The 15,584-nt window shown below is 41.7% G+C and overlaps 1 non-coding gene across 1 annotated transcript; it reads right to left on the bottom strand.

Annotated features, from left to right (window-relative positions):
* Positions 1–14,156: 14,156 nt before the first annotated feature.
* On the bottom strand, positions 14,157–14,228 carry TRNAC-GCA (transfer RNA cysteine (anticodon GCA)). Its single transcript has one exon. It is a non-coding gene; the product is annotated as a tRNA-Cys (tRNA).
* Between the last annotated feature and the right edge of the window lie 1,356 nt (positions 14,229–15,584).

Raw genomic sequence — 15,584 nt, 5'->3', positions numbered from 1 at the left:
GGGTCACAGCAGGTTTCCCCAGTGTCCCTCATTTCAGGAGTCTGCAATCTCGCTCTGCAAGACCAAAGAGCAGCTATTAATACATCACATGCCTGAAGGAGTAAGAATTTTGGAGGAGCAGAAGGCAGATGCCCTGAGACTGAAGGAAGAAGAGGTCTCTGAGATGAGGTTACAGGGCTTCCCTGGTGGCTCAGATGCTAAAGAATCTGCCTGCAGTGCAGGAGACCCAGGTTCAACCTCTGGGTCAGGAAGAGCCCCTGGAAAAGGAAATGGCTACCCACTCCAGCATTCTTACCTGGAGAATTCCATGGACAGAAGAGCCTGGAGGGTACAGTCCATGGGGTTTCCAAAAGTTGGACACGACTGAGCGACTAACACCTTCACTAGGAAAGGCAGCTACTAGGAGGTAACATTTTCCTATGTTTTATCCCATTTTTCACTTCCAGCCACACGATTGCCATGAAGTCTAGCTGATATGAGTCTGATGTTATAGCTATTTATTACTACCTCATAGACACCTGTAAAGGTCTTACTGAATCTCAGACTTCCTCTTCTCCAAGTGCTGTGGGGAGCAGTGGGGCCCTGGAGAAGACAAAACTCCCATCTCTTTGTTGCATGTAAGGAGTCCATCCTGGTATTTACCACTTTGAAAACGGGGGAAAAACCTTGTCCACGAGAGAGGGGAGTTGTGCTCAGGAAAAAAAAAATTTATTGATTCAAAGTAACTCCAACCTACTTGCCATGTAACTCCACTTTCTTCCTGGGTTTGACTCTTTTGCAATTTCACTTGGGTAGTTAGTTATAGATTGAAGAAAATAAGATTAACCTTTATGATTTAAATGTCTCAATCTCTGCGCCAACTATGATCTAGAGTTTGCAACATCCTAATGAGAAATAGTGGAACCTGCCAAGCAGAATGTCTGTGCTTAAATAGGCTTTCTCCAGAAATTCTTCTGCCAATCAATTTGTGAAGCGGGGGTTCTACTCCAATTTGGAATTTACTTTCTTCTCGGTCCCTGTGTTCTAGTTATTATTGCCATGTAACAAAACACTCCCAAACGTAGTTGCTTAAGGCACACAACTATTTCCTTATCTCTCCTGTTTCTGGGGGACAGCTGTCTGGGAAAAGGGGCTCTGCAGGAAGCTTCTGGCCCAGGGTGCTCAGGTGGTTGCAGACAGTGTCTGAACTGGAGAAGCGGGGGCAGGAGCAGCTGGGGTTCTGGTCGCGCTCCCCCAAGCCTTCTTCAGAGCTCTCTTTGGTGGGTGAGGTTGGGCTTCCTCACAGCGTGGCTGCTCTGGGCCACTGGGTCTCCTGCAGGGGGTTCAGGACTCGGGCACGAGCGTTCCAGCTCACAAGGGAAAGCGAACTCGGCCTCAGAAATCACCCAGCCTCACTGCTGCTTCATTCCGGGGCCTCCGCGTGTCACAACCCTGCTCACCATCAAGACCGAAAGGGGAGTCGCAGGCCCCTCGGGGAGCGTTTGGGGCGGGTCAGAATAATCTGCCACTGCCTACTGATAGCAGGCTGCAGAAGCAGGCCTATTTTAGGAGACGGGCAACTTCTGACCGAAAGAAACCGTGGCCGCTAGCGTTTGTAGTGGGAAACTAGAAATGAGCAGTCAAGAGGGCCCAGACACCAGGTCACCGAAATGTTAGAGGGTGAAAGATAAACCCTCTACTGCTTTTTTTTCACATGGGGATAAAAATACCACAGCTATTTTTAACAAAATAGAAATGTGATTTTTTTTTTTTCTTTTAGTACTGCCATGTTTTATTCTGTGATGAAACATGATCCCAGATCTCAAGAATAACTTCACTCTTTCAAATGCTGACAGGAGACCTAAAAAGAAAAAAAAAAAAAAAAAAGTTGATTTTGATAAGTTTTATCCTCTGCCCGAAAGAAGAAGAAAAAACTCAGACATCTTATCTCACAGTCACAGGAGGAATGTGAGAAAGCTGCCTATATTATGCAGTGCTGAAACTGGGGCTTGAATTCCTGGTTATACTTCTGACTTTGTTATTTTAAAATTGATTTGGTTCTAGTGGGGCTGGAAGTATAATGGAAGCCACATGTTCCTGAACTATAAATTAATATGAGCTAGTTTTCAGATGTGGGATTCTGCCAGCTGAGAACTGAATTATGATTCAAAATTATTCATTTCTTTTTCATCCTATGTAAACATTTTAGCCCTATTCATAATTGTATTCAAGATGACTTGGAACACACGACGCTGGGGTTTCAGGTTTATTAATGGGTGACGACTAATCTACTCTTGACCTTGACTTGTGAGGAATTGGTATTTGTTGTCTCTTTCATTCCGTTATGATTTTGAACATGTGCTCTCATTCAGGGGTTCCCAGGAGAAAGCATACTTGCCCACAAATAATGATACCTTTGGATTCATCTCAGGCCCCAATGTATTTTCAAAGTTAGCACAGTATTTACTTTCATCTTTTCAAACCATCTTTCCAATATGGCTTTAAAATCTGTGTTGTGTGTGTGTGTGTGTGTGTGTGTGTTATTTGAATGGAGGAGAATGTCTCCAATGGGTGTGAAAACTTGTAGAAACAGTTGCCCCTCATTTCTCATTCTCCTTGCAGTACTTTCAGCAATTCTGCTCTGCATCTCTAGAAAGACATTTGGAGCAGGGCTAAAGGAAGGATGCACCCAAATGAAGGAAGGAAGTTGGTTCTTCCTTGTGATAAACACCTTGGAATGAAGACTCTGCCTCGAGGGGTGTGATGGTGTTCAGAGCCCGTGCCCCTGCGGCAGATTACCCCCGCAGACACCAGAGCCCATCGCACTGAGGCGCTGTGTCTGAGAACAGAACACTTCCATCCCCCCAGCCTCTTGTAAACAGAACACATGGGCAGCTTGTTCTGCAGCGGTGCTGCCTTTGAAACGGGCTGCTTGGAATTCCACTCGGAGAGCTTGACTCAGACAGCTCTTAGCACAGATGGTTTGTGGGATTTTTTTTCCCAATGCCAATATACTCAGGCATTTTCTCAAAAAGAAAGTGGGAGCGTCACCAGCAGGCATGTCTTCGTTGTACCTTATTTAAGCTAAATTGTGTGCGGCCCAGACAATTTTTTTCAGATGCGCCTTCAGTGACAGTTAGGGTGTCAAGGCAGACTGGAAAACAGCTTGTTCGTTCGTCACAAAGTAGTTAGATAAACGCAGCTTATACAACTCTTCTGTCATTATCAAGTTATTAGATTATTCCGGGTTAGATTGACATGTCACAACTGTCTTTAAGTTGAACTGAAAGATCATATCGCATCAAGTTCCGCCCACAATTCCAAAACCAGAAATTACTTGCAGGGGGTCCACTTCTTACAAAGACCTTCATCTTCATGTCTCCAGGAAAGAACCTGGCTTTCAGTAACTTACACAAACTTCAAACACACACACAAAAATTAGGCAGCTTGAAAAGAGCGGAAGAATGACAAGTTTTATCTTCGGGGACCAGCCGGTGGGTGCTAACGTAGAAAGGCAGTGAGCGGAGTTTGCAGAAGAAGTAAGGGACAGACGTGAGGGTGAATAACGGGAAGTGAGGCAAGGGATGTTTCTGTCTGACTTCGGAAGCTTCAGTCACAAAAGCATTCAGGATGTTTGCGCATTTCCAAGGAGAACAAGCAAAATTAGAACACTTGGGTCAAAGAAGCATCTAAAATCTGATGACTCACTTTCTCTTTCATTTGAATCAAAGCTCTGAACCCAAATATGTGGCCTCAATACATCTAAATATGGCACTGGGGAAAGAAAACAGGTTCTCAAATAAAGCAACAAAAAGGTGAGTGGTAATTAGCAGCTTCTTAAAGATCTCTATGTCTAGGTAAAGATCCTGTTAATTCAGTCATTGACAGTAACTGTTCAGTCTAGGCTCAGGGATCAGACTGTGTGGTCAACACAGAGCCTGTCCCCTAGAGGTAGCCTGTTTTTGGACAGCTTACTTAGCTTTCGTTCACTTTAATCTCTTCATGTGTAAAATGAAAATACTAGGAGTATCCATCTTCTGGAAAGTTACTCCTTGAAAGAGTAGGTTAATTAAGTAATAGACACACAGCACTGAACAAAGGTCCAGGTGACTACTCAGTAAATGCTGAGAGGAATGATGATGAGGCCTTTCCTGGTGGCTCAGCTGGTGAAGAATCCGCCTGCAACACAGGAAACCCTGGTTCGATTCCCGGGTCGGGAAGACCCCCTGGAGAAGGGATAGGCTGCCCACTCCAGTATTCTTGGGCTTCCCTGGTGGCTCAGATGGTAAAGAATCCACCTGCAATGTGGGAGACCTGGATTTGATCCCTGGGTTGGGAAGATCCCCTGGAGAAGGGAAAGGCTACCCACTCCAGTATTCTGGGGCTTCCCTGGTGGCTCAGATGGTAAAGAATCCACCTGCAATGTGGGAGACCTGGATTTGATCCCTGGGTTGGGAAGATCCCCTGGAGAAGGGAAAGGCTACCCACTCCAGTATTCTTGCCTGGAGAATCTCGTGGGCAGAAGAGCCTGGCGGGTTGCAGTTCATGGGGTCACAGAGTCGGACATGACTGAGTGACTAGCGCAGCACAGCAATGATGATGATGAGCATCTTTTGAAGAACTAACGTTCTTGGGTTCCTAGGACCCAGAATCCTGAAAGATTCCAAATATTCTGGGTAATGAAATATATAGGTTTACCTTTGATGTTTTTGTGACTTTAAGCAATAACAGGGTTTATCCAAGCTTGTTTTCCCTTTTAAATGAATTAGGTTATTATGTAACTAGATTAAAGTTAGTCAAAAGATTAACCATGTGTGAAAACCCCAGGCAATATTTCTCAAGGTCACAATCAGAAAACAGCCGACTATAATCCCACAAGGTGCCCGAACATGAATCAGGCATATTAAAGATCCATGAATGAAGTGAAGAATAGGATTAACCGCTTCTGGTCTTGAAGACTCTCTGTCCTGAGTGGAAACCCAAGGACAAAGAAGCCAAATACTCAGCTGTAATGCCTCACACCCTTAATCATCAAACAAGGGTGTGAGGACAGCCCGTTTCCTCCTTGGACACAGTTCCCATGTGTTGCTTCCCCTTCATCCTCTTCGGCGCTCCTTAGCCAAGTCCTCGTCACTGTGGGATCAGATTCCTGCCATCTGCTAACTGTTTACCCTTTGTGAGATGATTTGTTTCATTACCCAGAAACCCCAACTTAACTTTTGCTTTTAGTGGTGTGAGATAGTGAAAGTGAAAGTCGGTCAGTCATACTCGACCCTTTGTGACCCCATGGACTATTGAGTTCCTGGAATTCTCCAGGCCAGAATACTGGAGTAGCCTTTCCCTTCTCTAGGAGATCTTCCCAACCCAGGTCTCCCACATTGCAGGTGGATTCTTTTCCAGAAAGCTTCGTAAACAATTAGGGAAAGCTTTTGAAAAGCAAATCTTTCATCTCTCCTTCCAGTCTTTAAATTCCACATCACTTTATACATTCAGTAGAAAATGTAGTATGTGGTTATCAACATCACAAAGGAATTTTCCTGTTTTCCTGAAGGCAATTCTATCTTGTTGTTTTTAACATCTAGTTACAGAATTATATATAATAAAAATGTGATAAGTAGCTATAAACTCGAAGTAATTTAAATAAAAATTCCAACAAGAAATATTGTGGAATTTGGCAGGTTAAGTATAAAGTTCATCTTGGAAAATAAAACACAAGGATGACTAAGATTTTTTTCCTTTTAAGTAAGAAGGAATTTTATTTTCTATATTAAAGTGTACTCAACTTATAGTAATTGAAACAGTCTGGTGTTCATGGAAAAATTGAACAACAGATCTGCTACACCCAGTAGAGAGTTCAGAAACAGAACAACATACATGTTGTTGCTGTTCCGTCGCTCAGTTGTGGCCAACTCTTTGTGACCCCATGGACTGCAGCACACCAGGCTTCCCTGTTCCTCAGTATCCCCCCGAGTTTGCTCAAATTCATGTCCATTGAGTCTGTGATGCTATCTAACCATCTCATTCTCTGCCATCCTCTTCTCCTTTTGCCTTCAATCTTTCCCAGCATCAGGGTCTTTTCCAATGAGTGGGCTCTTCACATCAGGTGGTCAAAGTGTTGAAGCTTCAACTTAAGCATCAGTCCTTCCAATAAATATTCAGAGTTGATTTCCCTTAAGATTGATTGGTTTCATCTTGCAGTCCAAGGGACTCTCAAGAGTCTTCTCCAACACCACAGTTCAAAAGCATCAGTTCTTCTGAGTTCAGGCTTCTCTATGGTCCAGTTCTCACAGTCATACATGACTACAATATATGCACTGAACTTTGCAAATTATAACAGTAGCATTTGATACAAGAGAGGAAAGCATTAACTATTCAGTAAATGATCTTGTGCCAATGGCAATTCTTTTGGGGAAAAAGGTAAATTATTTAAATTATAATATATACAAAAAAGGAACTCAGGGTAGATTAAGCAGTCGAATTTTAAAGCTGTTAAAAATTAGAAGGAAATAGGGGATATGTTTATAAATCTGAGGTGGGCAAAGTCTCTGAGTCAATATGCTAAATGCAAACGCAATAAAGAAAAATATTCACAATTTAACTCTGTACAAAGTTCCTAGACATACCAATGGTCAAGGAACAGAAACATAGGAAATATTTGTAACAAATATTTTAAAACAAACAAAAATTGGAGATTGTTATAAGAAGATGTGGAAAAATGAAGGGCATGACAATTAGTTAAGTAGTTTTTAGAAAAATCTGGCAGCTTTTTATTAAAATAATTATCTATACTAGAAAAATATTCCCACATATGTGCAAAGTGGTATTCAAGAGTATTTCTTTTGGCATTTTTTTTTTTTCTGGGAAGAGTGAGAATTGCTAAGCACCTCAGAACTGATGATTAAATTATGGTATATTCATAATTATGAAGCAGCTGAAAGAATAAGGAAGATCTATGCTTAGAGATAGGAAAATATTTTCAAGACATATTAACTTAAAGTACATTGCTAAACTAAATGAACACTACAATTTCATTTTTGTAAGCAGAACAAAATTTCACAAAATGAAACTGCATCATATATATATTTAGCTATACCTATATCTTCTCATCTATCTACCTAGAAAGTGGTCTGGGAGGACACAAGCCACATTGTCAGTGGTAGTTTCCCTGTAGTGTGTAATGGAAAGGAAGGAAGATTAATGAAAGCCAAGAACTGAGCTTATGTGTATTTTTACAATTAAAATGTTTTCAAGTACAGCTTGTGAATTAACTTTTGTGTGTGTGTTTTACTTTTTAATTTTCATTTTTTAATGAAGTATAGTTGATGTACAATCTTATATAAGTTACATGTGTACAATATAGTAATTCACAAGTTTTAAAGATTATGTTCCATTGATAATTATTATAAAATATTAGTCATGATCCCTGTGCTGAGAAGTATATCCTTGTAGCTTATTTTATATGTAATAGACTGCACCTCTCAGTTCTCTACCCCAATATTGCCCACTCTCTGCCCCCTCCCCACTGGTAATCACTACTTTGTTCTCTATGTCTGGGAAATCTGCTTCTTTTTTATTATACTCACTAGTTTGTTGCATTTTTTCCCTAGATTTCATCTAGAACTGATATCATACATTATTCATCTTTCTCTGTCTGACGTATTTCACTTAACACAATGCCTTCTAAGTCTGTCCACGTTGCTGCAAATGGCGAAATTACATTCTTTTTTTTTTCAATGACTAAGTATTCTATTGTCTATATATACCGCATCTTTATCCATTCTATCTATTGATGGACACAGGTTGTTTTCATATCTTGGCAATTGTAACTAATGCTGATTTGAACATTGACATGTACATATCTTTTCAAATTAATAGGAATTGTTTGGAGGATATATGCTCAGGGGTGGAATTTTTAGGTCATATGTTAGCTCTATTTTTAGTTTTTTGAGGAACCTTCATGCTGTTTTCTACAGTGCTGTACCAATCTGCATTCCCACCGACAGTGTGCAAGGGTCGCCTTTTCTCCACATCCTCCCCAACATGTGTTGTGTTCCTTTTGGTGACAGTCATTCTGACAAGTGTGAAGTGGTATCTCGCTGTGGTTTTGATTGCATTTTTCTGATGATTAGTGATGCTGAGTATCTTCATATTACTGTTGGCCATCTGCCTTTCCTTTTTGGAAAAATGCCCATTTGTTCTTCTGCACATTTTTAAATAGAGCTGTTTTTTGTTGTTGTTGAGTTATGTGAGCTCTTTTATATGTTGGCTATAAACCCCATTTCAGTCATATCATTTGTGAATATTTTCTCCCATTCAGTGGGTTGTCTTTTCATTTTGTCAATGGTGCTGAAGGTTTCCTTCACTGTGCAAAAGCTTTTAAGTTTCATTCGGTCCCATTTATTTATTTTTTCCTTTATTTCCCTTTGCTTTAAGATACAGATTTAAAAAATACTGCTGTATCTTAGGTCAAAAAGTGTTCTGCCTATGTTTTCCTCTAGGAGGTTTCTGGTTTTACATTTAGGTCTTTAATCCAATTTGAATTTGTTTTTGTGTATGGTGTTACAGGATGTTCTAATTTTATTCTTTTACACAGAGCTGTCCAGTTTTCCCAGCACCATTTATTGAAGACACTGTCTTTTATTCCTTGTATATTCTTGGCTCTTTTTTTAAAAAAGCAGCAGAACTAAATATGATGAGCTAGCCCTAGGTAGGACATTTCAGCATCACCTCTCAGAGCAGGCAAAGTGATACATTGAGTCAGAGGCCTACAGGAAGATGGTCTTCACCTTTCTCATGTTATGCCAGAGTCAGCTGTCTCTGCTAGATGTGAGAGCTTACATCTTGTTGCTTGTTTATATTTAAGAAAGTACTTTGCCCAGTCTGTCTCATTAATTAATATTAACTGAGAGGTTGATGTGAGCCTCAGACCACGAGAGAAAATTAGTAAGTTGGCTGAAGGGAAACCAAGACTCTGTGAACAAAGAAAAGCAACTTGTTGAAGACATTAGAGGAGAAGAAAACTTGTTGAAATGATAAGAATCAAGTAAGGAGGATGATTAAAACAGGAGTCTCCTCAGTGAGCACACAGTGACTTGGATGGATATGGATGTCTGCTAGAGCCACAGGATGATGACTAAATCTAGCCTAGATTTCTGACTGGTGAGAAGATGCATCTTACAAATTGAAAGGATCAGTGCAAGGGATAGTAGCAATACTATGCATATATGCACTGATTTATATCATCTTGAAGATAAACTTCAGCATCATGTTAAATACTCGGCCTCTATTTGTATGCAACTGGCGTGGAAGTAGGGTCTGACTTTCCATCTACCCTAATCTAGCAGGAGTGCCCAGGTACCAGGTGATAAGGATGTGTTCTCAGTCTTCATTTGAGTTTGGTTAATAGCACTTCTTTCTCTCTTAAATGGTTTTCTCCCTCCTTGAAAGAAGAGTGTCAGGCTGGGCCAAACTGGGCCTTGGACTCCAAGTAGGAAGTTGACGAGTAAAAGGGCAACTGAGTGAGGAGAGGAGGAAGCTTGGGACCTCAACTCCATCCTTTGCCAACACTAGACCAGCCTAGTTGACAAGAACAGAGGGTGAAGTGTGTGATTTGAAGACCTTTGAGTTCCCTCTCTCGAAGCTAAGTCCTCCATACTTTCTCAGACTTTATCTGCTTGAGATCCATCTGTGTTAGTTAATGCTCCTGGGAATCAATTTTATCCTAACATCTGGCTGAGGACAGATATCATGCTGAAAATTATTATGATTGAAGAATTTAGGAAGTCAGGGTAAATGTATTTTATGAGTCACTCCTTGAGACGAGAGCCAAGGGCTAGTGCAGCTGTTGCTACATAGCAAGCATTTAATAAATACATGAATGAATGGACGAACGGAAGGGTTCCGAGATTCAAAATATGGTTTTGAGGGTCCATGAGATATTTCAGGGCAGAAGATAAAACACCCTCTGTAGACTTTGGGGACAAGAGAGCAGATTATTCAGAGGTCTGAACTGATTCTATTTAAGGAACTCCTCCTCCCCGCATTTTTCATTTCTCTCCTGCTGCAATAGAAACACGTTCTAGGACCAAAGGGAGGTTTCCCAGGTGTAGCTGTGCTCCCAGTAGAGCTTTGTGTGTTTTTTTTTGTCTTTGTTTTTTGTTTTTTTGTTTTTTTTGCTTTGTGTGTTTTTAAACACCCAAGAGTTCACCTTAAAGAGATAGGAATACCAGATTACCTTACCTGGCTCCTGAGAAACCTATATGCAGGTCAAGAAGCAACAGTTAGAACCAGACATAGAACAACAGATTGGTTTTAAATTGGGAAAGGAATATGTCAAAGTTGTATATTGTCACCCTGCTTATTTAACTTATATGCAGAGTACATCATGCAAAATGCTGGGCTGGATGAAGCATAAGCTGCAATCAAGATTGCCGGGAGAAATATCAATAACCTCAGATATGCAGATGACACCACCCTTATGGCAGAAAGTGAATAGGAACTAAAGAGCCTCTTGATGAAAGTGAAAGAGCAAAGTGAAAAAGTTGGCTTAAAGCTCAACATTCAGAAAACTAAGGTCATGGCATCCAGTCCCATCACTTCATGGCAAATAGTTGGGGAAACAAGAAACAGTAAGAAACTTTATTTTTTGGGGCTCCAAAATCCCTGCAGATGGTACTGCAGCCATGAAATTAAAACACGCTTGCTCCTTGGAAGCAAAGCTTGACCAACCTAGACAGCATATTAAAAAGCAGAGACATTACTTTGTCAACAAAGGTCCATCTAGTCAAAGCTATGGTTTTTTCAGTAATCATGTATGGATGTGAGAGTTGGACTATAAAGAAAGCTGAGTGCTAAAGAACTCTTGCTTTTGAACTGTGGTGTTGGAGAAGACTCTCGAGAGTCCCTTAGAAGGCAAGGAGATCCAACCAGTCCATCCTAAAGGAAATCAGTCCTGGGTGTTCATTGGAAGGATTGATGCTGAAGCTGAGGTGCCAATAGTTTGGCCACTTGATGCGAAGAACTGACTCATTGGAAAAGACCCTGATGCTGGGAAAGATTGAAGGCAGGAGGAGAAGGGGACGACAGAGGATGAGATATTTGGATGGCATCACCGACTCAGTGGACATGGATTTGGGTAAACTCTGGGAGTTGGTGATGGACAGGGAGGCCTTGTGTGCTGTAGTCCATGGGGTTGCAGAGTTGGACATGACTGAGCAACTAGACTGAACTGAAGAGTTCATTATGATAGTAACTCTGCCCTTCTCTTCCAAAGGAACCTGGTCCAAGAATCCATGAGTTGTCTTAAGACCTCTTTAAATATAAGCACAAAAGGCATTTGAATGCTTGAGGTCTTAGAAAAAACTAAATTAAGGGTCTATTTCTATTTTTATTCAAAATCATTGAAATACAATTAACTGTACTAAACTTACCCATTGCAAGATTTTTTTGGATGCAACGTTCTTGATTTGTCAACTGCTTTGAATGACGGATAAAATTTGGAAGATGAGGCAGTGGAATAAGGGATGAATTTCAGGCTGCTTGTGTAGAAGAAGGTCTGAAAGGTTGGAAGACTCAACTCCAGTGATGACATCTGAAAGGATACAATGAAGGTAAAAGAAGTTAGGTTGATTTGTAACTGGAAAGACAGAAAAAAGGAAAGACTAAAAAATAGATATTGGCCTCAAGTCTCTGTTTGATCTATGGATCAAAAAGGAGGCAAATAAATACTAGTTAGGGAAGAAAATGAACAGATGTATAGGAAAAAACAGAGCTTTGATCAATGAAATAATAAGAGGAGATTTAGGAGAGAAACTTGGTAGCAAAGTCAATGAGATGGTCTTCCAGAGACATTAGCTGTTTTGAATCAGTTCTAAAATTCTTACCTCTTACCTGGTTTGATTCTTAATGGTGCACCTTTTAAAAATTTTTAATTTTTATATTGGAATATAGTTGATTGACAATGTTGCAGTAGTTTCAGGTACAGCACCACAAAGTGATTCAGTATATCTATCCTTTTTCAAATTCTTTTCCCATTTAGATTGTTGCATAATATTGAGCCAAGTTCTCTGTGCTATAGGGCAAGTCCTTGTTGGTTATCTGCTGTCAATAGAGCAGTTGTGTACATGTGAATCCCAAACTCCCTAACTAACCCTTCCCCCAACCCTTCCTGCCTAGTAACCATGCATTCATTCTCTAAATCTGTGAGTCTGTTTTCTAAGTAAATTCATTTATGTCATTTATTTTTAGTTTCATTGCATACAAGTGCTATTATATGATATTTCTCTTCCTTTGTCTGACTTACCCTACCCACCAGGGTTCCAAATATGACTTAAAATGGTGCAGAGAGAGAGTTTCCTGGTGGCCTAGGGGTTAAGATGTGGCATTTTCACTACCATGGTCCAGGTTTAACCCCTGGTTGGGGAACTAAGATCCCACAAGCTGAGTGGTGTGGCAAAAAAAAAAAAAAAAAAAAAATAGAGCAGATAATCAGCTTTACTTTCTTTATATATGATCTAAGTGATATATTTTACATATTGACTTTCAATGGGAGTATTTGGCCCACAAATAATGAAATTAATGGATTTGGATTGGATACTTCCTAGAGCAACTATGCTGGAGGCAAATCAAAGATATTATGTTTAATTTTAGGAAAATACACTGTTTAAAATCAATTATTTTTTTCTAATTTATTCAAACCTTTAGTATATAAACTTTAGGTATATAGTGTTACAGTTCAACATATGCAGAGTGATCATCACTCCAAGTCTAGTTACCATCCACCATCATGCAACTGGCCCCATTCACCTATTATATTTCATATTGCTTCCTTTAAAATTATAGAAAAAGATAAATGCTAAAAAAAAAAAACCTGGCTATTTTTAAATGAAATAAATTTAAATGTCTAGTTTCTTGAAAATTTTAATTCACAGTTTATGCAAAAATCATTTTCATTTGGCTGCTAACTTGGTAAATATTTGGAACATAATTTCAAAGTATGGATACAAAGATTTTTTTTAACACATTCTGCTTAAAGGGCTTTCCAGGTGGCTCAGTGGCAAAGAATCTGCCTGATGTACAGGAGTTGCAGTTTCGATCCCTGGGTCAGGAAGATTCCCTGGAGAAGGAAATGGCAACCCACTCCAGTGTTCTTGCCTGGGAAATCCCATGGACAGAGAAGTCTGTCAAGTCACAGTCCAAGGCATCATCACCAGGAGTCTGACATGGCTTAACAACAGAGAACATGCACAAGCTTGCTTAAATCCGTGAATTCCCTCTATCATCTGACTTCTGCAGCTAAGTGATGGTTCCAGATTGACATGGAACCTCAATTTAGGTGACTTTATCTTGAGAGACTTCAGCAAATCCCCATTTACTGGGCCATTAGTAAACTTTTGAATCGAATGCTGAAATGAGTAAAAGAGAGAAAACATAGTTTAGTTGCAAAATAAACATCGTCTTGAAGACAAAGTGTTCTAGTCATGGATTCTTTTTTTTTTTTTTTAGATAAAAATATTAACCTCATGAATCTGGCTGTGATGGATCTGGGACATCAGGGTCAAATATAAATTAAAAATTTGGCTTGCATTGTCTGTATGAGGCAGGAATTTCAGTGTCTGCAAACATCTCATTCAATTTCTTGGTTTTTTACTTTAAAATTTTTCATAGTTCTTGCTAATGAAAAACACCGTTAGCCAGTTTTGTCCTCCAAGACGCTAAGCGGGTGCTGAGACAGAACTAGAAAAGCAAGAGATTTATTAGGGTAAAGTCTTGGGAAAGTTGAAGTAGAGAGAGACAGGAGTAGTCAGAGGGGAAAAAAAGTAAAAGTAAAGTGAAGTTGCTCAGTCGCCTCAGACTTTTTGCAACCCCAGGTAAGCTGTGGCTTCCCTGCTGGCTGAGATGGTAAAGCGTCTGCCTGCAATGTGGGAGACCCAGGTTCGATCCCTAGTCGGGAAGATCCCCTGGGGAAGGAAATGGCAACCCACCCCAGTGTTCTTGCCTGGAGAATCGCATGGACAGAGGAGCCTGGCGGGCTACAGTCCATGGGGTCGCAGAGTCAGACAGGACTGAGTGGCTTCACCTCTTTCACTGTGGAAGCCTGTAGCCTACCAGATGCCTCCATCCATGGACTTTCCCAGCAAGAACACTGGAGTGGTTGCCATTTTCTTCTCCAAGGGGTCTTCCCAACCCAGGGATCGAACCCGGGTCTCCTGCATTGCAGGCAGACGCTCTGCCATCTGAGCCACCAGGGAAGCCCGGGGTAGTCAGAGGGAGCCTCCAAACAGCAAGCAGGTCTGGTTTCGGAAGAAGAGGGGAGGTGGAGGCGTGGGCAGCAAGCCCTTTGCAGCCCAGCTCAGAGAGGGTCCCGCGAGGCCAGGGCGGCGCCTGGGACACAGGTGGCCTGCTGGGCAGGAGGGCCCGTGCAGCCCTGCTGCGTGCTCAGACACGGGGGGCAGTGCCGCCTCGGTCTGGATGCTGCAGCAGATCCCGAGGAGGTGGCCGCTGGGGGGTCCGCCGACGCGCTCTTTCTAGAAGGTTCTGTCTTGAAGGACGAACTGAACGGCAAGGCCCGCGTGGCTGCCAGTGAGAGAGGAGAGCCCACGGGCTGGGCAAGGCGCGGATTGACCGGAACCTTCTGGTCCACGTCGTTTTGTCTACTCCCGCGTGGTAGGCGCAGTAATAATAATAATGACGATAATAGTAACTCCCTTGGGTATGAAAGTGAAGTCGCTCCGTCGTGTCCAAGTCTTTGCGACCCCGTGGACTGCAGCCCACCAGGCTCCTCCGTGGGATTCTCCAGGCAAGAACACTGGACTGGGTTGCCATTTCCTTCTCTAGGGGATCTTCCCGACTCAGGGATCGAACCCGGGTCTCCTGCACTGCAGGCAGACGCTTTAACAACTCTGAGCCACCTGGGGAGCCACCTGGGAAGCCACCTGGGAAGCCCCTTGGGTATAGCGTGGTACACATTACAAAGGGCTGTAATGCAATTATCTGGTTTCATTATCCTGATTTCACAGATGGATGGGGCTGCGAGAGGTGAGGTAACACTGCCCGAGTTCATCCTTTATCAGAGCTAAGGCTTTCTTCACCAGACCACAACTGCCTCACTTGTTTGGCATATGTAATCTCAGATACTTCATCTTGATTTTTCTTTTCTTGCACTTCCCTTGTGGCTCAGATGGTAAAGCATCTGCCTGCAATGCGGGAGACCCAGGTTCGATTCCTGGGTCAGGAAGATCCCCTGGAGCAGGAAATGGCAACCCACTCCAGTATTCTTGCCTGGAAAATCCCATGGAGAGAGGAGCCTGGTGGGCTACAGTCCATGGAGTTGCAAAGGGTCAGACACGACTGAACAACTTGATTCACTCACTTTGATAAAGCATAACATTGACAAAAGTTAAATATAACTTGTATGTACATTCTAGTAGATAATTACTAGGCAAGTGCCTGTTTTACCACGAGCAGAACATTGCAAACACGCTGGAAGTCTGTTATGCCACTTCAATCACAGTCTCATCTGTTTCCGGAAAGGGAAGTTTTGAGGGGACAAAAAATGAAAATAACTGCGATGTCTAGCCATGGGTGAATGAGTAAACAAATTGGGG

Source organism: Muntiacus reevesi, chromosome 12 (genome assembly GCF_963930625.1).
Source record: "Muntiacus reevesi chromosome 12, mMunRee1.1, whole genome shotgun sequence".
NCBI lineage: Eukaryota > Metazoa > Chordata > Mammalia > Artiodactyla > Cervidae > Muntiacus > Muntiacus reevesi.
The sequence above is the reverse complement of the archived record's forward strand: the minus strand, read 5'-3'. Positions and strand labels throughout refer to the sequence as shown.